The sequence below is a fragment of the Ranitomeya variabilis genome, chromosome 8, assembly GCF_051348905.1.
Source record: "Ranitomeya variabilis isolate aRanVar5 chromosome 8, aRanVar5.hap1, whole genome shotgun sequence".
In the NCBI taxonomy this organism is placed as follows: Eukaryota; Metazoa; Chordata; class Amphibia; order Anura; family Dendrobatidae; genus Ranitomeya; species Ranitomeya variabilis.
Genome location: NC_135239.1, coordinates 124,263,514 through 124,288,375, shown reverse-complemented (window position 1 = coordinate 124,288,375; position 24,862 = coordinate 124,263,514). Strand labels below are relative to the sequence as shown.

Genomic DNA, 24,862 nt, shown 5'->3' with positions numbered 1-24,862 from the left:
AGTCTTATCGAAGACATTTTACCACTATCATGAAGTACAATATGTCACGAGAAAACAATGTCAGAATCATCAGGATCCGTTGAAGCGTTCCTGAGTTATAACCTCATAAAGGGACAGTGGTCAGAATTGTGAAAATTGTCCCGGTCATTAACGTGCAAACCACCCATGGGGCTTAAGGGGTTAAATACTGCGCCTACGCATTTAATATTGTGGTCTTTAAAAAAAATTGGCTCCAACAATAGGGCGTCGGCAGCGCACGTGCAGTAGCATCTATCAGCAAGCGATGCTCTCCATCTGCGCATGCACTGACCATTGTGTTCTGAGTTCAGCAGCGCCAATTTTCTCTTCTTGTGTGCGCTTTCGCACTGGTCCTCGAAGCACAGATTGAGAGCAACACTTGCTGCTGATTAGATGCTATTGTGCATTTTGGCGCCATTTTGTTGGAGCCATTTTTTTTTTTAAGACCACAATATTAACGGCGCCAGCATAGTATTTAAAATTGGAGGCAGGACACTGAAGGTTCAGGGACCTATCATTTAAGCCCACAACTATGACACCAAAAAAAGCCCAGCCCACCCAGAGAACGAGCATTTCACTGTGTCCGGTATGTGTGGTGACCGTTTTCACACGGAGACACTTACACACGTAGACCCATTCAAGTGAATGGGTCTGTGTACATGTCAGTGCATTTCCTCGGACCGTCCATTTTTCACTAGCAGCACGGGTTGCAAAACGTCCCACACGTGCTCATTGATGACAAACAGGGATGTCATCAGTATGATATGCATCAGCGCCTGAGAAGCAGCAGAACAGTTAGTACAGTTCCCCAGCGCCAGGTGTTGAAGACTGCTCTCATCATTCTTCCCTGCTCGGCCAGCAATCAGCGCAAGCAGTGGAGAATGATGAGAGTTGTAGTCAACTGATAACAGTGAGAGGAGACGACAGCTAAGGCTACTTTCACACTAGCGTCGTGCACTGCACTTCGCAATGCGATGTTGTAGTGCACCGACGCATACTGTGCAAGCGCCGCACAACGGGGGCAGCGGATGCTGTTTTTCAACGCATCCGCTGCCCCATTGTGAGGTGCAGGGGGGCGGAGTTCCGGCCGCGCATGCGCGGTCGGAAAAGACGGGAATGACGCACCAAAAAACGTTACAAACAAGGTCCGACGCAACACGACGCAACCGTCTCACGACGGTTGCGACGTGTCGCAATGCGTCGCACTGCGTCGCTAATGCAAGTCAATGGAGAAAAAAACGCATCCTGCAAGCACTTTTGCAGGATGCGTTTTTTCTCCAAAACGACGCATAGCGACGTGCAGTGCACGACACTAGTGTGAAAGTAGCCTAATGGGACTATTACGCCCATCAGCCTACACCTGCTGTCGCTAATAATAGTGAGAGAAGGCAGCGGTTGATGGGAGTATCCATCACCTGCTGGCTGCACTATAAATAAATTAAAAAAACGGCGGGTGTTACCCTGTATTTTTTGTTCTGCTGACATCAAGCTCACGGGTTAGTAATGGAGAGGAATCTATTAGACCCCTATCCATTACTAATCGTAAAGTTATATGGTAAATAAAGACAGCAAGAATAAAGTCCTGTATTTGAAATAAAACAAAACACACTTTTCCATTTTTGTTTAACCCCTTTCTGCCAGCTGACGTGATCCGCCCCCGCGCCCAATACTATTTAAATGCCGCTGTCAAACTCTTGAGACCTCTATGGCTGTTGATGGCCAATTACTATGAGCGCCACCCTGTGGTCAGCGCTCATAGCAATTCTGCATTTCTGGTACATAGAGGTGATCTGTGCTTCACCTCTATGTAGCAGAGGCGATCGTGTAGTGCATGCTTCTAGCCTCCTATAGAGGCTAATGAAGCATGCCTCAAAAAAAAAGTGTTTAAAAAAATAAAATATAAAAGTTCAAATCACCCCCCTTTCGCCCCAATTAAAATAAAACAATAAAAAAAATCAAACCTACATATATTTGGTATCAGAATCGCCCGCTCTATCAATAAAAAAAAAGGATTAACGTGATTGCTAAACGGCTTAGTGAGAAAAAAAAATCAAAACGCCAAAATTACGTTTTTTTGTTCGCTGTGACATTGCATTAAAATGCAATAACGGGCGATCAAAAAAAGTATCTGCACAAAAGTGGTATAATTAAAAATGTCAGCTCGTAACGCAAAAAGTAAGCTCTCACCCAACCCCAGATCACGAAATTGGAGACGCTATGGGTATCAAAAAATTTTGCAATTTTTTTTTTTTTTTTGCAAATTTTGGATTTTTTTTTCACAACTTAGATAAAAAAGAACCTAGACATGTTTGGTGTCTATGAACCTGTAATGACCTGTAGAATCATAATGGCAGGTCAGTTTTAGCATTTAGTGAACCTAGCAAAAAAGCAAAACAAAAAACAAGTGTGGGATTGCACTTTTTTTGCAATTTCAGTGCGCTTGGAATTGTTTTCCCATTTTCTATTACACGACATGGTAAAACCAATGTTATCGTTCAAAAGTATAACTCGTCCTGCAAAAAGTAAGCCCTTACTTGGCCATATTGACGGAAAAATAAAAAAGTTATGGCTCTGGAAAGAAGGGGAGAAAAAAACGAAAACGAAAAAAGCTCCGGGGGTTAAGGGGTTAATAATAGCAAACAGAGTTACACTCTCCTAATTCCACTGAATCCCTAGTCTCCTGTAAGAAAACAAAAATAAAAAAATCAATATCGCTCACCTGTCTGTCGTTCTGTCCCACTCCGTAATCTATGTCTGGGGAATAAATAGTTTACAACCTGGACGGTGCCAAGTCATTGAGGTTACCGCCGGTCACTGAGGCTATACTCCCAGACGGGCTGAACCGTGGTGACCTCGGCACCGTGAGAAGAAGTCACTGAGTTCACTGCAGTTCAGCTCAGTGAGGTCACCATAGGTCACCTTGAGAAGTTCCTTTGCCCAGCTGGGAACGAAGTCTCAGTGACAATCAGTAACCACGATGACGTCACCACTAGTCACTGATGCTGCACTCACAGCAGCTCATTCACTAGTGGTTCTCAGCCTGGACGGTCGAATCTTGGAGCCGTCCAGGTTGAAAACTGTTTATCCACCAGACATGGATTACGGCGTGGGACAGAACGACGGAGAGGTGAGGGATATTGCTGTTTATTTTATTTTTGCTTTATTACAGGAGATGAGGGGTTTAGTGGAAAAGTGTGTTTTGTTTTATTTCAAATAAAGGACTTTATTCTGGCTGTGTGTTTATTTACTATATAACTATAGGATTAGTAATGGATAGGTGACTTATAGAAGCCTCTCCATTACTTAACCATGGGCTTGATGTCACTGGACAATACAAATTGACATCAACCCCACAAATATGAATCCCACTTGCCCCCACTACAGGTCAAGTGGGAAGAGTCAGGCAAAGCGCCAGAATTGGTGCTAGATGTTCCTTTTCTGGGCAGCTGCGGGCTGCTATTTTTAGGCTGGAGGGGAGGGGGATCAATATCGATGGCCCCTTAAGAGACTGAGAATACCAGCCCCCTGCCGTCACCTTTCACTTGGCTGGTTGTCAAAAATACAGTTGAACCCATGCCGTTTTTTTACATTTATTTACTTATAGTGCAGGCGGTAGCTGATGAAAACTCCCATTAGCCGCCGTCTGCTATCACTGTTATTAGCGGCAGCAGGTGTAGGCCGATTGGGGTAATAGTCCCATCAGGCGCCTGCTCTCACTGTTATCACTTCAATAACTCTCATTATTCTCCCCTGCTCTTGCTGACATCAGCAGAGCAGGAGAGAATGATGTGAGCCGCCTAAAGCACCTGGGTCCTGGGAACAGCGCTAACTGTACCACTGCTTCCCTGGCGCCGATGCGTGTGGTACTGATGCAGCACCTGGCTGCCACACGTGTGCCACAAGTATTACGCACTTGGGCACGGATATCTTAGATACCATTTTTTCCAGTACTGAAAATATCAGGATGTGTGAAATAGGCCTAACAGCACCAACCTGATAATTCTTGTATTCTTGTAGTCTACTTAGCAATATCCTGATGACAGGTTCACTTTAAGTGTTTTCATTAGGCACAGGGTTTTTTTTAATAACTAAGAAAATTGTGGCGGTTAACATTCCGAAAGCATTTTGACTAACAAATACTGCTGTTTTAGATTTTACTAATTGACTTATCAGTAAAATATGACTTCCCTGTAATGTGTTTTTTTTTCTTTAGAATTTTAGAGGTGCAATTATTTTGATACATTTTAGTAAAGTAAAAATTATGCTGCACATTTTGTGTTAGACTAAATAAAGTTTTTTCTATCCACAGATCGTGTTGTTTTATTGTGGCATAACACTTGTCTAATAGTGTACCACTATAGTCCGTTTTATCACATTCTGCTAGAAGTGTAATGTAACATGTGCTCTATATTACATCGAAGAAATCCACAAATATGTCAGTGGTTCATGGATCTGGGGACAAAGCCTTCATGACTACATTTAGTCAGAAAGGTTTTAGACTTGTTCCTGTACAAAACCCATAATATATTAGTGACTGGTGAAATTACTAATGATGTTTGCATGCGCCTGTGTTTTTGCCAGTCTGTGTAGTAGATTTTATTAATCTATTTTATTTTTAAATTGAAGCTTTGTCTATTATTTTAAATAGCAAAAGAATAATGTCTAAACGGCACTATGTTATACCTCAGTTTAGTTCACTCCACCTGGTGGGTTTTGTCCACAACATCCAAAATAATCAACAAACCAGTTCAGAATCTGTGACTGCAAAAAATCCTGTTAAAACCAGGATTGTTAGAAAATTGCCTTTACTTCAGCTTGTGACATTTGGGATAATAATAAGCCTTCTGTCAATAATTATCCTACTGGCTGCATACAGTACATTTTTTCACCATGTTTCATTATTTCCTTTGGTGGTGTTGAAGTCATTTATCACGAAGTTTCCCAATCTCACATTTTTTGTATCTATTCTCTTCCTTTAATGGCCATGGTTTTAGAGGCTGCCCTTCTTAAACATGTATGATTCCAAAATTCTGTTGTACAGTGCCTCTAAATATCACACTGTAGAACTAATAAAAACACACTTTGATAGAAACACAATATAAAAGTTGGTAGCAGACCGATAGGATCTCACAGCCCCTATTCACATTCAAGCCGTGTAAGCAAAGAAAAATTTGCTGGAGAAGATTGGTAAGTATTCATATCTAGACAGTAATCATAGGTGTAGAAGGTAAAAGAATATAATCCTGAGCTGGTTAATAAACTGATTCAATGTCGGAGTCATAATAGGCAGATGTCACAATCCATTTTTGGATTTGTGGCAGCTCTGGTTCCACTCAGTTTAAAACTTTTTTCCTTTTGGACTATCGGGGGTTAATGTCAGTTTCCCCCCTCCCCCCCGCTGGCAATCTGATGTTACTGCTGTGCTGCTGGGTCAGCTGATGCAGGTGGTGACCACTCCCACCATCCTTTAAGTGGTCACCTGATGCATCAGCTTACTGTTGGTGATGCAGTTTGTTTCTGGAGACCAGCCATGCAGGAGCAGCTATCTGGTGCCAGCCACGTTTGGTGATTGGAGTCCAGTTGCTGTTGTTTTCTGCGGTGTGGAGCTTAGCAGTGGTGTTCATAAGCTACGTGTGGTGTTTTTTTTTACCTTGTCCCTTTAGTGTTTGTCACTTTCCCATGTGTGCATTTTCTGCAGAGGTGAGGCTAGTGCTCCTTGTAGTGGTGTTCATAAGCTACGTGTGGTGTTTTTTTACCTTGTCCCTTTTGGTGTTTGTCACTTTCCCCTGTGTGCATTTTCTGCAGAGGTGAGGCTAGTGCTCCTTGGCGGCCAGTGCACTAGCCAGGGCAGTAATAGGTGACTACTAGGGACAAGGTATCCTGACGGCGGCGGGGGAAGGACCCACATAGGGCATTAGGGGAGTGCAGGGACAGGCTCAGGTTTGAGCTCAGGTGGTGACCATCCCCCATTCCCTACAGGTAGGGTCTTTCTCTCACCTTTTCCATCCCGTTGTTTGTGAGTTGTGCCATCTGTCATGAATCCCAATGGCTAGGGATAGCACAGGACAAGCAAAGTACAAATATATAACGGACGAGCTCTAGGGTGATGGAACCTGGGCTGACCGCTGCCCTACGCCTGACAAACGCAACTAGAGATAGCCAGGGAGCGTGCCTACGTTGGTTCTAGACGCCACGCACCAGCCTAAGAGCTAACTAGCACTGCAGAGAAAATAAAGACCTCACTTGCTTCCAGAGGAATGAACCCCAAAAGATATAGTTGCCCCCCACATGTATTGACGGTGAAATGAGAGGAAGGCACACACATAGAGATGATATATATAGTTTTAGCAAATTGAGGCCCGCTGTAAACTAGAAAGCAGAACGATACAAAAGGGGACTGAGCGGTCAGCAAAAAACCCTAATAAAAAAAAAACATCCTGAGATTACATGAACCCATGTGCCAACTCATGGCACATGGGGAGAACCTCAGTCCACTAGAGCTACCAGCTAGCATAGAGACATAATAAGCAAGCTGGACAAAAAACCAAACAACTGAAAATCAGCACTTAGCTTATCCTGAAAGATCTGGGAGCAGGTAGGCAGGAACCAAACAGAGCACATCTGAATACATTGATAGCCGGCAAGGGAATGACAGAAAGGCCAGGTAAAATAGGAAACATCCAGCCTCTGATGGACAGGTGGAAACCAAAGGCCGCAACCCACCAAAGTCACCCAGTACCAGCAGTAACCACCAGAGGGAGCCCACAAACAGAATCCACAACAGTACCCCCCCCTTGAGGAGGGGTCACCGAACCCTCACAAGAACCCCCAGGGCGATCAGGGTGAGCTCTATGGAAGGCGCGGACCAAATCAGTCGCATGAACATCGGAGGCGACCACCCAGGAATTATCCTCCTGACCATAACCCTTCCACTTAACCAAATACTGGAGTTTGCGTCTGGAAACACGAGAATCCAAGATCTTCTCAACAACATACTCCAATTCTCCCTCCACCAGCACCGGAGCAGGAGGCTCAACCGAAGGAACAACGGGCACCTCATACCTCCGCAACAACGACCGATGGAACACATTATGAATAGCAAACGATGCTGGGAGATCCAAACGAAAAGATACAGGGTTAAGAATCTCCGAGATCCTATAAGGACCGATGAACCGAGGCTTGAACTTAGGAGAAGAGACCTTCATAGGGACAAAACGAGAAGACAACCACACCAAATCCCCAACGAGAAGTCGGGGACCCACGCGGCGACGGCGATTAGCAAACTGCTGAGTCTTCTCCTGAGATAACTTCAAATTGTCCACCATCTGATTCCAAATCTGATGTAGCCTGTCCACCACCACGTCCACTCCAGGACAATCCGAAGGCTCCACCTGACCAGAGGAAAAACGAGGATGAAACCCCGAATTACAAAAAAAAGGAGAGACCAACGTGGCAGAACTAGCCCGATTATTAAGAGCAAATTCGGCCAGTGGCAAAAAAGCAACCCAGTCATCTTGATCAGCAGAAACAAAACACCTCAAATAAGTTTCCAAGGTCTGATTAGTTCGCTCCGTCTGGCCATTCGTCTGAGGATGGAATGCAGACGAGAAAGACAAATCAATGCCCATCTTGGCACAAAACGTCCGCCAAAATCTAGACACAAACTGGGATCCCCTGTCAGAAACGATATTCTCCGGAATCCCATGCAAACGAACCACGTTCTGAAAAAATAAAGGGACCAACTCAGAGGAGGAAGGCAACTTAGGCAAGGGCACCAAATGAACCATCTTAGAAAAGCGGTCACACACAACCCAGATAACGGACATTTTCTGTGAAACCGGGAGATCAGAAATAAAATCCATGGAAATGTGCGTCCAAGGCCTCTTCGGGATGGGCAAGGATAACAACAACCCACTGGCCCGAGAACAGCAAGGCTTAGCTCGAGCACAAACTTCACAAGACTGCACAAAGGTACGCACATCCCTAGACAAGGAAGGCCACCAAAAAGACCTGGCCACCAAGTCTCTAGTACCAAATATTCCAGGATGACCAGCCAACACAGAAGAATGGACCTCGGAGATGACTCTACTGGTCCAATCATCCGGAACAAACAGTCTTTCTGGTGGACAACGATCCGGTTTATCCACCTGAAACACCTGCAATGCACGTCGCAAGTCTGGGGATACGGCGGACAATATTACCCCATCCCTAAGGATACCAGTAGGCCCAGAGTCTCCAGGAGAGTCAGGCACAAAACTCCTGGAAAGAGCATCTGCCTTCACATTCTTTGAACCTGGCAGGTATGAAACCACGAAATTGAAACGAGAAAAAAACAACGACCAACGAGCCTGTCTAGGATTCAAACGCCTGGCAGACTCAAGGTAAATGAGATTCTTGTGATCAGTCAAGACCACCACACGATGTTTAGCACCCTCAAGCCAATGACGCCACTCCTCAAATGCCCACTTCATGGCCAAAAGCTCCCGATTACCCACATCATAATTGCGCTCGGCGGGCGAGAATTTTCTAGAGAAGAATGCACATGGCTTCATCACCGAGCCATTAGAACTTCTCTGTGACAAAACCGCCCCCGCTCCAATCTCGGAAGCATCAACCTCAACCTGAAAAGGAAGTGAAACATCTGGTTGACACAACACAGGAGCAGAAGAAAACCGGCGCTTAAGTTCCTGAAAGGCCTCCACGGCCGCAGGAGACCAATCAGCAACATCAGCACCCTTTTTAGTCAAATCAGTCAAAGGTTTAACAATACTGGAAAAATTAGCAATGAACCGACGATAAAAATTAGCAAACCCCAAGAACTTCTGAAGGCTCTTAACAGATGTAGGTTGTGTCCAGTCACAAATCGCCTGAACCTTGACGGGATCCATCTCAATAGTAGAAGGAGAAAAAATGTACCCCAAAAAAGAAATCTTCTGGACTCCGAAGAGACACTTTGAGCCCTTCACAAACAGAGAATTGGCCCGCAGAACCTGAAACACCTTCCTGACCTGTAGAACATGAGACTCCCAGTCATCAGAAAACACCAAAATATCATCCAAATACACAATCATAAACTTATCCAGATATTCACGGAAAATATTGTGCATAAAGGACTGAAAGACTGACGGAGCATTGGAGAGTCCAAAAGGCATTACCAAATACTCAAAATGGCCCTCAGGCGTATTAAATGCGGTTTTCCACTCATCACCCTGTTTTATCCGCACCAGATTATACGCACCGCGAAGATCTATCTTAGTGAACCACCTAACCCCCTTAATGCGAGCAAACAAATCAGTCAATTATGGCAATGGATACTGATATTTGACTGTAATCTTATTCAGAAGGCGATAATCTATACAAGGCCTCAGGGAACCATCTTTTTTTGCCACGAAAAAAAAACCTGCTCCCAGAGGGGACGAAGATGGACGAATATGTCCCTTTTCCAAGGACTCCTTAATATAATTCCGCATAGCAGTATGCTCTGGCAGTGACAGATTAAATAAACGACCCTTAGGGAACTTACTGCCAGGAATCAATTCTATAGCACAGTCACAATCTCTATGAGGAGGGAGCGAATTGAGCTTAGGCTCCTCAAAAACATCCCTATAGTCAGACAAAAACGCAGGGATCTCAGAAGGAGTAGATGAAGCGATTGAAATCGGAGGTGCATCATCATGAACCCCCTGACATCCCCAGCTTAACACAGACATTGTTTTCCAGTCCAGGACAGGATTATGAGTTTGTAACCATGGCAGACCAAGCACTAGTACATCATGTAAATTATACAGTACAAGGAAGCGAATCACCTCCTGATGAACGGGAGTCATGCGCATGGTCACTTGTGTCCCCAGGAGTCCCTGTTCACTGTGCGGTGGGTACTTTGCGGCCGTAATATCAATATCTTTATCTACAAGTAGATTCGGTGGATATGTCTTTAGTACTCGGCAGTGGATAGGTGCCTTAATTGTAGCCTGCTATGACATCCCTTACTTTGTCTATTGGTGTAGAAGTATAATTTATGGGCAGCCCGCACTGTAGCTGTCCGCATGGCTTCCTAATTATAGGTTATATCTTTTGTTATGTATATTTTGTAGTTTATTGTTTGGTTTCTCCTTTTGCTGATTTTTTCTTATAGCCCATACACTAAATGTCATCATTGTTGCAGTGAACGGTTTTCCTGGGCACGCGCCCCCTGCTTTTTATCCGGTGCTACCTTAGCAGTATCACTAATTGTCCGTCCATTCACTTATGTTGTATTATCAATTCAATAAAGTTTGTACTTTTTTCATCTACTTTATTGGACCAGATGTCATCATTTTTTTCTGAAGTAGCTATGTATAATTGATGATGGGCCCTATGGGTCTCGGTTACCAATGGTACTAATTATTGGTATATTACATATTGCCATGGTAGCTAGCTATATAAGTTGGTACTTAATATAATTCCGCATAGCAGTATGCTCTGGCAGTGACAGATTAAATAAACGACCCTTAGGGAACTTACTGCCAGGAATCAATTCTATAGCACAGTCACAATCTCTATGAGGAGGGAGCGAATTGAGCTTAGGCTCCTCAAAAACATCCCTATAGTCAGACAAAAATGCAGGGATCTCAGAAGGAGTAGATGAAGCGATTGAAATCGGAGGTGCATCATCATGAACCCCCTGACATCCCCAGCTTAACACAGACATTGTTTTCCAGTCCAGGACAGGATTATGAGTTTGTAACCATGGCAGACCAAGCACTAGTACATCATGTAAATTATACAGTACAAGGAAGCGAATCACCTCCTGATGAACGGGAGTCATGTGCATGGTCACTTGTGTCCAATACTGCGGTTTATTCATAGCCAATGGTGTAGAGTCAATTCCCTTCAGAGGAATAGGAACTTCCAGAGGTTCCAGACTAAAACCGCAGCGTTTAGCAAATGACCAATCCATAAGACTCAGGGCAGCGCCCGAATCCACATAGGCATCGACGGAAATGGAAGACAGTGAAAAAATCAGAGTCACAGACAAAATGAACTTAGGCTGCAGAGTACCAATGGCAAAAGATTTATCAACCCTTTTTGTGCGTTTAGAGCATGCTGATATAACATGAGCTGAATCACCACAATAAAAACACAATCCATTTTTCCGCCTATAATTTTGCCGTTCACTTCTGGACTGAATTCTATCACATTGCATAGTCTCAGGTGCCTGTTCAGAAGACACCGCCAACTGGTGCACGGGTTTGCGCTCCCGTAAACGCCGATCAATCTGAATGGCCATAGCCATAGACTCATTCAGACCTGTAGGCGTAGGGAACCCCACCATAATATCCTTAATGGCCTCAGAAAGACCATTTCTGAAGTTTGCAGCCAGGGCGCACTCATTCCACTGAGTAAGCACCGACCATTTCCGAAATTTTTGACAATATATTTCCGCTTCATCATGCCCCTGAGAGAGGGCTAATAGAGCCTTTTCAGCCTGAATCTCCAGGTTAGGTTCCTCATAGAGCAATCCCAATGCCAGAAAAAACGCATCCACACTGAGCAATGCAGGATCCCCTGGTGCCAATGCAAATGCCCAATTCTGAGGGTCGCCCCGCAGGAAAGATATTACAATCTTGACCTGTTGAGCAGGGTCTCCAGAGGAGCGAGATTTTAAAGAAAGAAACAATTTACAATTGTTCCTGAAATTCAGGAAGGTAGATCTATCTCCAGAAAAGAACTCTGGAATAGGAATTCTAGGTTCAGACATGGGAGTGTGAACAACAAAATCCTGTATGTTTTGAACTTTTGCCGCGAGATTACTCAGGCTGGAAGCCAAACTCTGGACATCCATGTTAAACAGCTAAGATCAGAGCCATTCAAGGGTTAAGAGGAGGTAAGAAGCAGCTAGACAGCAATTAAGGGCTAGGCAGCAAAACTCTGAAGGGAAAAAAAAAAAAAAAATCCCTTAAACACTTCTTTTCCTCCTGCTTCAGCCCAAACAATTAACACTTTGCAGGCCGGCTATACTGTCATGAATCCCAATGGCTAGGGATAGCACAGGACAAGCAAAGTACAAATATATAACGGACGAGCTCTAGGGTGATGGAACCTGGGCTGACCGCTGCCCTACGCCTGACAAACGCAACTTGAGATAGCCAGGGAGCGTGCCTACGTTGGTTCTAGACGCCACGCACCAGCCTAAGAGCTAACTAGCACTGCAGAGAAAATAAAGACCTCACTTGCCTCCAGAGGAATGAACCCCAAAAGATATAGTTGCCCCCCACATGTATTGACGGTGAAATGAGAGGAAGGCACACACATAGAGATGATATATATAGTTTTAGCAAATTGAGGCCCGCTGTAAACTAGAAAGCAGAACGATACAAAAGGGGACTGAGCGGTCAGCAAAAAACCCTAATCAAAAAAAACCATCCTGAGATTACAAGAACCCATGTGCCAACTCATGACACATGGGGAGAACCTCAGTCCACTAGAGCTACCAGCTAGCATAGAGACATAATAAGCAAGCTGGACAAAAAACCAAACAACTGAAAATCAGCACTTAGCTTATCCTGAAAGATCTGGGAGCAGGTACGCAGGAACCAAACAGAGCACATCTGAATACATTGATAGCCGGCAAGGGAATTACAGAAAGGCCAGGTAAAATAGGAAACACCCAGCCTCTGATGGACAGGTGGAAACCAAAGGCCGCAACCCACCAAAGTCACCCAGTACCAGCAGTAACCACCAGAGGGAGCCCACAAACAGAATCCACAACAGCCATCCGTTGACCGACCACCCGTTTAGTCGGGTCACACCGTGACATTATCACCAAACATCACATTTTTTTTCGGTGAGCCGTGGCTCAAATGCAGGCCTTTGCCCAACTCATCCAGAGCCTCATTGATGAGCTTAAGGAGCTGCAGGGTCAGGTGAGGCAGCAGCTTCAGCCGTTCACGGGGATCTGGGCCTTGGCTCAGTGTAATAATTATAGGGGATAACTCAGGAGACACTTTGTGTGGAACAACACAACTACAGGACACAGTTTTATAAGTGGTTAAGTCTATATTATCACACGGTGATTCAAACAGGTGCAGAGAGAAACTCAAGTCCACAACACTTGGTGCAAATATCAAATGCAGCTCAGCAGTCTATAGGAAACTTCAGAGGAAAATGCAATCACGCAGAAAGTCTATGAAGCACAATTATTCTTGAGGATACTTGACACAAATAAGTCCTTGCTTAGTCCACAACACAGATAGATATGCTTATAAGGCAGTTCAAATAATATCTTAGCTCAAGCAGGGAGGTCTAGGTAATAGTCTCAGGTTCTTGCAGAGCAGAAACAGCTTACATGTCCAGCAAATGCAGATAGAAGCAAATACGAGCAGCAGATGAAGGAGGATTACTGGAACTGGTGTATGCAGCAGGAACTCAGAGCAGAGTAGCAGGATAACCCCACAGGTTCACAGGAGCAGGTATATAGCCAGGGAGTCACCAGAGGTCAGGAGCTGGATGCAAGGCAGAATACTCTAGCACAGACTGAAGGCTGGGGTGGAGATTTATAGCAGGAAGACACAGTGCACATGAGACCAAAGACGCCATCTTGGAAAAGGGCAGTAATGCACAAAAAGGTAATAAAAAATGTTCAGAGTCCTGACATTACTCCCTCCTTAGAAGCGGCCTCACGACGATCCTGGACCTGGTTTCTCAGGGAATCTCTGATGAAAACGAGAAATCTTCTGTTGGGCATTGATGTTTTCCACAGGTTCCCAAGAGTCTTCCTCAGGGAGATATCCCTGCCATCTTATCAGATATTGGAGCCGATTCCTGCGAATCCTGGAATCAACAATTTACTCCACCACAAATTGTTCTTGCCCATCAATCACCACAGGCTGCGGAGGTGGCACAACACGTCCCTGGAAGGTATTAGGAGATACAGGCTTTAGTAAAGATACATGAAAAACTGGGTGAACCTTCATTGTCCTAGGCAGCTTCAGCCAGCAGGCCACAGAGCTCACAATACCGTTGATCTTGAAAGGGCCAATGAATTTCTGTCCAAGTTTTTGTGAAGGAACATTTAACTTCAGATTCTTAGTTGCTAACCACACTGAATCTCCTACCTTGAACATGGGTGCAGGTTTACGGAATCTATCAGCCGATCTCTTATAACGTTCTTGACCTGTGGTCAGAGATTCCTTCAGAACCTCCAGATTTTGCCTCATCGCAGTCAGCCTTTCCTCCACTGCCGGAACCGGAGAATTCATTGGAGACCTAGGTAAGATACACGGATGATAACCCAGATTGGCAAAGAAAGGTGTACATTTAGTGGAGGCGCTCTGAGAATTGTTATATGAAAATTCGGCTAATGGCAGCATCTCCAACCAATCATCCTGGAGATGGCTGACATAGCATCTTAGATATTGTTCCAGCGTCTGGTTGGTACGCTCAGTCTGACCATTTGTCTGGGGATGGTAAGCGGAAGAGAGACAGACATTAATATTGAGTGCAGAGCAAAACCCCTTCCAGAATCTTGAAGTGAACTGCACTCCACGGTCAGAGATGATCTCATCCGGAACCCCATGCAACCGAAAGACATTCTGTATAACCAAGTTCACTGTATCTTTAGCTGAGGGGAGGCCGGTGCACGGAACAAAATGAGCAGCTTTAGTCAGGCGATCAACTACCTCCATGATTGTATTCATGCCCCCTGATGTAGGCAGCTCCACAATAAAGTCCATTGATATAGACCCCCAAGGGCGAGACGGAACAGGTAATGGTTGTAGAAGACCCGTAGGTGTCATATGAGGAGTCTTGTAACGAGCACATACCTCGCAAGAGAGAACATAGTCCTTGGTATCCTTCAGGCAAGTTGGCCACCAGAAGAATCGGCTCAGGAACTCTTGTGTCTTCTGTACCCCCCTGTGACCAGCCAACTTGGAGTCATGTACCAACTTGAGGATCTGAAGACGGACGACCTCAGGGACGTAGATACGTCGATCTCTGAACCACATGCCACCCTTAAAGACAAGATTAATATCCACAGGTGGGTTGGCCAGAAATACATCACCGTCATAGGCCTCCCTGCACTCCTTCCACAAGTCCTGATCGTGGATAACTCCGATGAAATTGGCATCAGATAGAATGGTCTTGGACGGGGCTCCAGGTACGGAATCCGCAGTATGGATTTGGGATAAAGCATCAGCCTTCCCATTACGAGAACCTGGACGGTACGAGATAACAAAGTTAAAGTGATTTAAAAATAAGTTCCAACAAGCCTGACGAGGAGAAAGACATCTAGCGGATCTAAGGAACTCTAAATTGCGATGGTCAGTTAGCACTATGATCTGTCGTGCAGCTCCTTGCAGATGATGCCTCCATTCTTTGAAAGCCGCAATAATAGCCAGCAATTCCTTGTCTCCCACGTCGTAATTCTCTGCTGAGGTTAGTCTACGGGAAAAGAAAGCACAAGGATGTAGCAGACCCTTCTCTCCAGTTCTTTGGGAGAGAATAGCCCCCAAAGCATTATCAGAAGCGTCCACCTCCACAATGAAAGAAAGTGTTGGATCTGGGTGTATCAACAGCGGTGCCGATGTGAAACAGATCTTAAGCCGATCAAAAGCTTCTTGAGCCTGTGATGACCACTTAAAGGGCTTTTCCTTCATTGTCAAGGAAGTAATGGGACGGACAATATCAGAAAAATTTCGAATGAAGCGTCTGTAGAAATTTGCAAAACCAATAAAACGTTGGACCTCCTTAACGTTCTTGGGTACCGGCCAGTCAAGGATAGCCTGAATCTTACCAGATTCCATGTTCAGCCCCTGGGGAGAGATGATATAACCTAAGAACTGTATCTCAGAACGATGGAACTCGCATTTCTCCGGCTTAATATACAGATGGTTCTCTTTCAGACGTCTTAAAACAGTTTTGACATGTTCTTCATGTTCCTGTAGAGAGTCAGAAAAGATTAGTATATCGTCCTAATAGATCACTACAAACTGGTCCAACAAATCTCTGAAAATGTCATTAGCAAGGTGTTGAAATGTTGCAGGGGCGTTGCAAAGCCCGAAGGGCATCACAAGAGATTCAAAGTGTCCATACCGGCATCTGAATGCTGTCTTCCACTCATCCCCTGGACGAATACCCACCAAATTATAAGCCCCACGAAGATCCAGTTTAGAGAACACCTTATCATGGTGGACTCTTTCCAGTAATTCGGGAATCAGAGGCAAAGGGTAACGGTTTCGTACGGTTACCTTTTTGAGTTCCCGATAGTCAACACAGGGTCTCAGGGTCCCATCCTTCTTCTTTACAAAATAGCTGCCCCTGCTGGTGAGGAAGAAGGACGTATGAAGCCTTTGGCCAGATTTTCATCAATATACTCCTTTAAGGAGCCTTGAAGCTCAGGTGCCGCCAAAGGGTATATGTTACCAAGAGGAATAGCTGCCCCAGGAAGCAACTCAATGGGACAGTCATAATACCTGTGAAGCTGATCTGCATTCTTCTTGTCACAGATGTCAGAGAACTCTTTATATGCTGGAGGTAAAGAAAATACCTGTACATGTGGTTCCGTAGCCATGGACTCAGGGACAGCTTCTGTTAACGCTGAGTTGCTCCTTGTTGGAAAAATAATCTCCTTGGTCTCCCAGTTGATAATAGGGTTCTGAGAAAGCAACCAAGGAATGCCTAAAATCACAGGAAAATGAGGAGAAGAAATTAGCAAGAAAGAAAGTTGCTCCTGATGATTAGGCTCCAACAAAATTTCAAGGGGTACGGTCTCCTGATCCACAGACCCAGAGATTAAAGGTGACCCATCCACTGTTTCTATGGTAATTGGAGAGGCTCTTTGCTGAATTTCAATACCATGTTCCTTGGCAAATGCGATATCCATGAAATTGCCACCTGCACCAGAGTCAATCTTAGCTTTACTGAAAATCCACTGTCCTGAACACAGGATCTTAATAGGGAGAGAACAGTGAGAGTTCTTTTCCTTAAGCTCCTTGGGGGGTGAAGTCATAGAAAGTGAATGGAATACAGCGTTTAAAGGCAGGCTACATTCAGAGATGTCAGATTCATCATCACAGTTGTCATACTCCCCTACTGCTGCTAGCACCTTGTTAGGCCATCTAGGACACTTAGGACATTTGATCAAGAAGTGGTCAGACTGGCCGCAGTAGAAACATAGACTTTCACGAAGGCGATGCTCCCAGCGCTCATTGATCTCGCACCTCTGAACGGAATCAATTTGCATGGGCACCTCCTCTACCTCCTGAGATATTTTACCTGCAGGCTCTTTGGAAGGAAGGGAAAAGTTAGTAATACGGTTATATGCAGCAAACTTTTCCTGCCTACACTCAGTAAGGCGAATGTCAATGCGCACACAATGCTGTATAAATGTCTCTAGCTCTTGTGGTGACTCAGAGCGAGCTAGTTCATCTTTTACAATACTAGACAGACCCCTTTTAAAAATAGGCAATTGTGCATAACTGTCCCAATTGGTATCTACTGCTAATCTCCTGAATTCAGTAGCATACTCAATAACAGAACATTTTGCCTGGCGTAAAGACAATAAAGCAGATTCAGCGGTTGCACGGCGATTAGGATCATCAAACATTAATGCCAAAGCGGCCAAGAAATCATCCAAGTTATTTAACCGTGGGTCACGAGACTCAATCATCGGATTCGCCCAGGCGAGCGCTCGTGCGGTCAGCAGCATTATTACACACAATACTTTGGATCTATCATTATGAAAACGGTCAGCATGCACATCAAAATATAGCATTTATTGATTCACAAAGCCACAAAATTTGTCGCGATCACCATTAAATCTGAATGGGGGCAACTTAGGTGGGCTAGCTGGTGGCGGTTGCCCAGAGGGAAAAGTCGCTTGTGCAGCTATTTGCGTTCTTATGTCCTGAAAAGCCCATCCATACTGGGACTCTATGCCAGCAAGTTTGTTTTCCTGAGCTGCCATGTGGGTGCTTAAGTCATGCAAAGTCTGTCCAAACACTTGTTGATTGAGTTCAAAGCTTCCAATCTTCTTTTGCAGACCTTCCACATCTTTATGCAGTGATCTAATTATGGAAAACACCTGCCCTAGTCTGCTTTCTGCAGTCATTGTTCCAGCAGTCTCCTTTTTTTTTTTAGGCTAGAGTATCCTGTAATAATTATAGGGGATAACTCAGGAGACTCTTTGCATGGAACAAGACAACTACAGGACACAGTTTTATAAGTGGTAAAGTCTATATTATCACACGGTGATTCAAACAGGTGCAGAGAGAAACTCAAGTCCACAACACTTGGTGCAAATATCAAATGCAGCTCAGCAGTCTATAGGAAACTTCAGAGGAAAATGCAATCACGCAGAAAGTCTATGAAGCACAATTATTCTTGAGGATACTTGACACGAATAAAGGTACCTTCACACTAAGCGACTTTGCAACGATAACGATAACGATCCGTGACGTTGCAGCGTCCTGGATAGCGATATCGTTGTGTTTGACACGCAGCAGCGATCTGGATCCTGCTGTGATATCGCTGGTCGTTGCTGAAAGTCCAGAACTTTATTTGGTCGTCAGATCGGCGTATATCGTCGTGTTTGACAGCAAAAGCAACGATGCCAGCAATGTTTTACAATTGTAACCAGGGTAAATATCGGGTTACTAAGCGCAGGGCCGCGCTTAGTAACCCGATATTTACCCTGGTTACCATTGTAAAAGTAAAAAAAAAAACACTACATACTCACCCTCTGATGTCTGTCACGTCCCCCGGCGTCTGCGCTGCTGCTCAGAGCTTCCTGCACTGAATGTGTCAGTGCCGGCCGTAAGGCAAAGCACAGCGGTGACGTCACTGCTGTGCTTTAGGGCCGGCGCTCACACAGTGCAGGGAAGCGGACGCGACAGGCACCGGAATGTAAGTATGTACTGTTTGTTTTTTTTTACATTTACACTGGTAACCAGGGTAAACATTGGGTTACTAAGCGCGGCCCTGCGCTTAGTAACTCTATGTTTACCCTGGTTACCAGGGGACTTCGGCATCGTTGGTCGCTGGAGAGCTGTCTGTGTGACAGCTCTCCAGCGACCACACAGCGACGCTGCAGCGATCGGCATCGTTGTCAATATCGCTGCAGCGTCGCTTAATGTGACGGTACCTTAAGTCCTTTCTTAGTCCACAACACAGATAGATATGCTTATAAGGCAGTTCAAATAATATCTTAGCTCAACCAGGGAGGTCTGGGTAATAGTCTCAGGTTCTTGCAGAGCAGAAACAGCTTACATGTCCAGCAAATGCAGATGGAAGCAAACACGAGCAGCAGATGAAGGAGGATTACTGGAACTGCAGCAGGAACTCAGAGCAGAGTAGCAGGATAACCCCACAGGTTCACAGGAGCAGGTATATAGCCAGGAAGTCACCAGAGGTCAGGAGCTGGATGCAAGGCAGAATACTCTAGCACAGACTGAAGGCTGGGGTGGAGTTTTATAGCAGGTACAGTGCACATGAGACCAAAGACGCCATCTTGGAAAAGGGCAGTAATGCACAAAGAGGTAATAAAAAATGTTCAGAGTCCTGACACTCAGTTGCAGGCTTAACCGGAACCCAAAATCTCTCTCCCTGACCGTTTCTCTGGAGGGAGAGATAAGTTTGTGGTGTTTAAAGAAACCTGCAAGCTGTATTTCAGGCTTCACCCTTGTTCTTTAGGGAATGAACAGCATGTGGGGAATATAGTCTCCCTTCTCAAGGGTGATCCCCAATCCTGGGCTTTCTCCCTGCTGACCGGTTCACCATCTTTACAGTCGGTGAACGAGTTTTTTGCGGCATTGACACTGGTGTATGGGGATCCTGATGACATCTCCCTGGCTGAGTCTGGACTCTGTAAAATCAAGCAGGGGAGCCGGCCGGCTGAGGAGTACTGCTCACAGTTTACAAGATAGGCCACTGACACGCAGTGGAATGACCCTGCCCTTAGGAGCCATTTTTGTCACAGTCTGTTACCTAGGCTACAAGATACTCTGGTGCAGTACGCTGCTCCCAGGTCATTGGAAGCCACCATGTCCCTTGCAATCCGAGTCGATAGTTGCCTCAGGAAGAGACATACACCAAATCTGCCCCCTTTTGTCCTTTCTAGGGAGGAGAACACAGCGGTGCAGACGGACGAACCTATGCAGGTGGAAGGAGTGTCATCCCAAATGGGGTTTCCTGCTGTTCGCCGTGATATGGGGGCATGTTTTTACTGTGGGCAGACTGGTAATTTTGTCAATGTCTGCCCAGCTTGCGCCAAAGTACCAACACCATCTGAAAAGCCGTGTCCCCCTGGTCATGTGGAGGGAGGCAATCAGGGTGTGTATATTTCCTCCATCTTCTCATCTCAGTGTACCATACCTGCTGAAGTGGTGGTTGGTGAGGTAACTGAGACTGTACCGGTGCTTGTGGACAGTGGAGCGAGAGTTAATTTGGTGGATGCCCACTTTGTTCAAACCCATGGTCTGAAAAGTAGGACTCTAGCGAGACCCCTAAGCATTCAGGCCATTGACTTGGTCCCACTCAGCCAGGAGAGGGTGACCCAAGTCGTAGATGATATACACCTGCGTATAAGGACTCATCATGAAGAGTCCCTGTCATGCTACATCTTGGAGGGTTTGCCAACTCCCATCATTTTAGGCCTCTCATGGTTGAAAAAACACAACCTGGTCATAGAGGAGGTGCAGGGAAGTAGTCAGCTGGGACCAATCGTGTAAGGACTGCTGCCCGGGAGCTACGATCTCTGCCGTCTTTCTACCCCTTCTCTAGTCAGGGCAGCAGTGGTGCTGTCAGGGAGCAGGGGCAAGACTCAACCCTCACCATAAGTAAACCCTGTGTGTCGGAGTCCTCTTAGGAGGGGTCAGGGGAGGGTGGTGGTTTCCTCTTTGCATAGTGGGGGTATGAGTGTGGTGACAGGGGGATGCCTCTGTTGTCGGTTCCTCAAAGAGTTCACCATCTTGTGGCAAACGTATGCATGGAAATAAAAGTTCAGGTCCGGACCTGTGTGTGAACGAGTACATGTGGGTGTCCGCCAAAAACATTGGATGGAAGGGTGCTAGGGTGTCGTCCATTCTCAGCCCAGGGACTATCCAGCTGGAGTTACACCAGTAATGCACATACACAACTCATTCCACAAGTCAGCGCTCAGGAGATTTGTGGCGCCTCCGGAGCCTACGTTATTGTCACCTCGATCGGGCTGCGTTTGCTGTAAACCTTAGGGTCAGGTTACTGCAAAGGTGAACTCTGGTGGATCGAGGCATCCTCACCATGTGTCGTTTTCTGGTGAGGTCCGGTGTTGAGGGTCCAGAGGCCCCTCGTTGAAAGGGGGGTACTGTCATGATCCATTTTTGGATTTCTGGCAGCTCTGGTTCCACTCAGTTTAAAACTTTTTTCTTTTTGGACTATCGGAGGTTAATGTCAGATTTCCCCTGCTGGCAATCTGATGTTACTGCTGTGCCTCTGAGTCAGCTGATGCAGGTGGTGACCACTCCCACCTTCCTTTAAAAGGTCACCTGATGCATCAGCTAACGGTTGGTGATACAGTTTCTGTCGGGGCTCCCGGGTTATACTGCTGTGGGGGGGCTGAGCAAAACACCTGGTTTCTAACCAGGTAGCAACCAGTACCTGAACCATGTGACAGAGTGGGAGGTGGTTGGGGCAGAGCCAAACGCCGGGGTGCAGAGAAGAGATAAACAGAAGAGAGTAGTTAAACAAGCTAAGATTGGAGCCAGGAGATTACGAGGTACCAAAGGGGTGAGACAGGGGACTGTCAGAAGTGAAGCCAGAGGTCAGAAATCCAGAAGAACAAACAAACAGAGTAACGCACGGAGAGCAAGGAAAGCAATTGCAAACCGGGCAAACACTCCAGGGGTCAGGCACACAGACTAGAACAGAAAGTATAGCTGACAGTGAATCCTAGTCTGGAGTGAGTATAAAAACCCCTCCCAGATCGAAAGGGAGGCCAGCAAAATTAACCCTGAGAGAACAGGACATTAACCATGTCCTAACCATGACAGTACCCCCCCTCTTAACGGGGGGCCATTGGACCCCCAGGCTTAGGGTACCTGGCATGAAAAGCCTGCACCAGTCGATCAGCGTGCACAGAACTGGCCGGAACCCATGACCGATCCTCAATGGATTATCCCTTCCAGTGGATTATGTACTGAAGTCTCCGGTGCACCCATGGAGGAATCAATGATGCGCCCTACCTCGTACTCCAGCTGACCCTCTACCAACACTGGTAGAACATTGGATGAGGAATCTTCTCTAACCATCCCCACAGGTTTTAATAGGGACCTGTGGAAGACATTAGAGATTTTTAAGGAGGTGGGCAACTGTAATCTATATAGGCCATCGGGTTGATCACCTCGATAATCTTGGGGTCCAACTTCTTAGAGGGTATCTTAAGTTTGATTTTACGGATAGACAACCACACCTTCTCGCCCACAGCCAACGCAGGAACTAACCCCCTCCTCCTGTCCGCAAAATGTTTCTACCTCTTCTGGGCTTTGGAGATGTTCCCCTGAACCTCCCTCCAAAAGGGTTATTAACTGTTGCACCAAACCCTTGGCACCAGGGCAACCAGAATCCATGCGGGAAAATTCTCGAAACTGCGGAACAAACCCATAATTGACCTGAAAGGGAGATTTGCTAGTAGACTGATTAATACGACAGTTGAACGCAAATTCTGCCATGGGCAGTACCTCATACCAGTCCTCCTGTCTGGAAGAGACCAGGCATCTCAAAATTTGTTCCAACAACTGGTTGGTGCGTTCAGTCGGTCCGTTAGATTCTGGGTGATAAACAGAGGAGAATGACAACGTAACCCCCAACTTCTTACAAAAAGCCCTCCAAAACCTGGCCACAAATTGCACACCCCTGTCACACTACATTCACAGGTACCCCATGCAACTGAACTATGTGCTGAATAAACAAGCGAGCCAAGGTTTCAGCAGAAGGTAATGGCACAAAGTGGGCTTTCTTCGAAAACCTATCAACCACTATCCATACTACTGAGTTGCCCTTGGAAGATGGAAGATTAGTGATAAAGTGCATGGACAGGTGTGTCCATGGTTTATCCGGAATTGGCAAAGGTACCAATTCCCCAGCCGGCCAGACCAGAGAGCTCTTAGCGCGAGCACACACCCCACAAGTATTTACAAACGTTTTGATATCAGTACCCATAGAGGGCCACCAAAAATTCCTAGCTACTGCCCCCCAGGTAGCTGCAATCCCAGGGTGTGCGCTCAACACAGAATCATGAAATTCTTGCAGGAGTGTGAGCCAGAAATGTTCAGGTACAAACAATTTACTTGGGAGTTTATTCCTGGGAGCTTGTGCTTGTGCTTCCAAAATCTCTCTCTGTAATTCAGATGAGACTTCTGCCACAACCACTCCTGGTTGAGGAATGGAGGACGGGGGTTCTGGAGGGGACAAAGAATGAAAACTTCGGGATAAGGCATCCGCCTTTACATTTTTATACCCTGGTCGGAACGTAATGGTAAAATGAAAATGATTTTTAAAAAAAGTGCCCACCGAGCCTGTCTGGGGTCAATCTCTTAGCGGACTCGATATAGGCCAGGTTTTTATGATCAGTGATGACGGTAATGGAATGAACAGACCCCTCCAGAAAAATGCCTTCATTCTTCGAAGGCCAATTTAACTGCCAACAATTCCCTGTTGCCAACTTCATAATTTCTCTCGGCCGAAGAGAATTTTTTAGAGAACAAGGCACAGGGTTTAAGGTTAGTAAGGGTGGACGGACCCTGGGACAACACTGCTCCCACCCCCACCTCCGAAGCGTTGACCTCCACGATAATATGTCTTGACGGATCTGGTTATATCAACACGAGTGCTGAAGTAAAACATTTCAGTGTCTGCAAGGAATTTTTTGCCATCACGGACGAATGTTTTACATCCGTCCCTTCGAGCGTTAGGTCCATCAAGGGTTTCACCACCTGCAAAAACCCTTTAATGAACTTCCTATAATAATTAGCGAAGCCCAGGAATCATTGCAACCCCTTCGGGTCATGAGGTTGCACCCAATCAGAAATGGCCTGAACCTTCCCCGGATCCATGCAGAATCCCTCTCCTGATACAATTAAACCCAAAAAAGACAGTTCTTGCATAAAGAATGAACACTTCTCCAGCCTAGCATATAAATGGTTCTCCCTGAGTCTCATTAGAACCATATGTAGATGGTGTAAGTGTGACCGAGTGTCCTCTGAGTATATCAAGATGTCATCCAGGTAAATGACCACATAGCGCTCATTCAAGTCAGAAAAAACAACATTAATGAAATACTGGAAAACAGCAAGGGCGTTAGTGAGACCAAAGGGCATAACCAAATTTTCAAACAAGCCCTAGATCGTCAGAAACATTGTTTTCCATTCTTCTCCCTCTCAGATCCTTATAAGGTTATAAGCCCCTCATAAGTCAAGCTTAGAAAACCATTTGGCCCCAGTGAGTTGATTACATAAATCGGGAATCAGAGGAAGAGGATACGTGTTCTTCACAGTAATCTTATTCAGTTCCCGAAAGTCAAGGCACGGTCGCAAACCACCATCTTTTTTCTTCACAAAGAAAAACCCTGCTGCCACTGGTGAGACAGAGGTCCGAATATGCCCCTTGTGGAGGCTCTCTGTGAAGTACTCTTTCATGGCTTGACGCTCAGGCCTGGAAAAATTGTACAGACGAGCCTTGGGTAATTTGGCTCCTGACCAACATGGCTGTGGCATTACAGTGTATAGCAGACAATCCCTGCATGTTGATTGGCTCTCTAAATAACGCCAAACATGCAGGGTGGGGACCCAAGCTCCAGCCAAGAAACCCCTTTAATACTCGGCAAGCTCCA

The 24,862-nt window shown here is 45.7% G+C and overlaps 1 protein-coding gene across 2 annotated transcripts in view; it reads left to right on the top strand.

Moving 5' to 3' along the window:
* Nucleotides 1-24,862, top strand: part of PDE4DIP (phosphodiesterase 4D interacting protein) — a 1,987,893-nt gene that overhangs the window by 278,756 nt on the left and 1,684,275 nt on the right. The gene's annotated exons all lie outside the window — the stretch shown is intronic.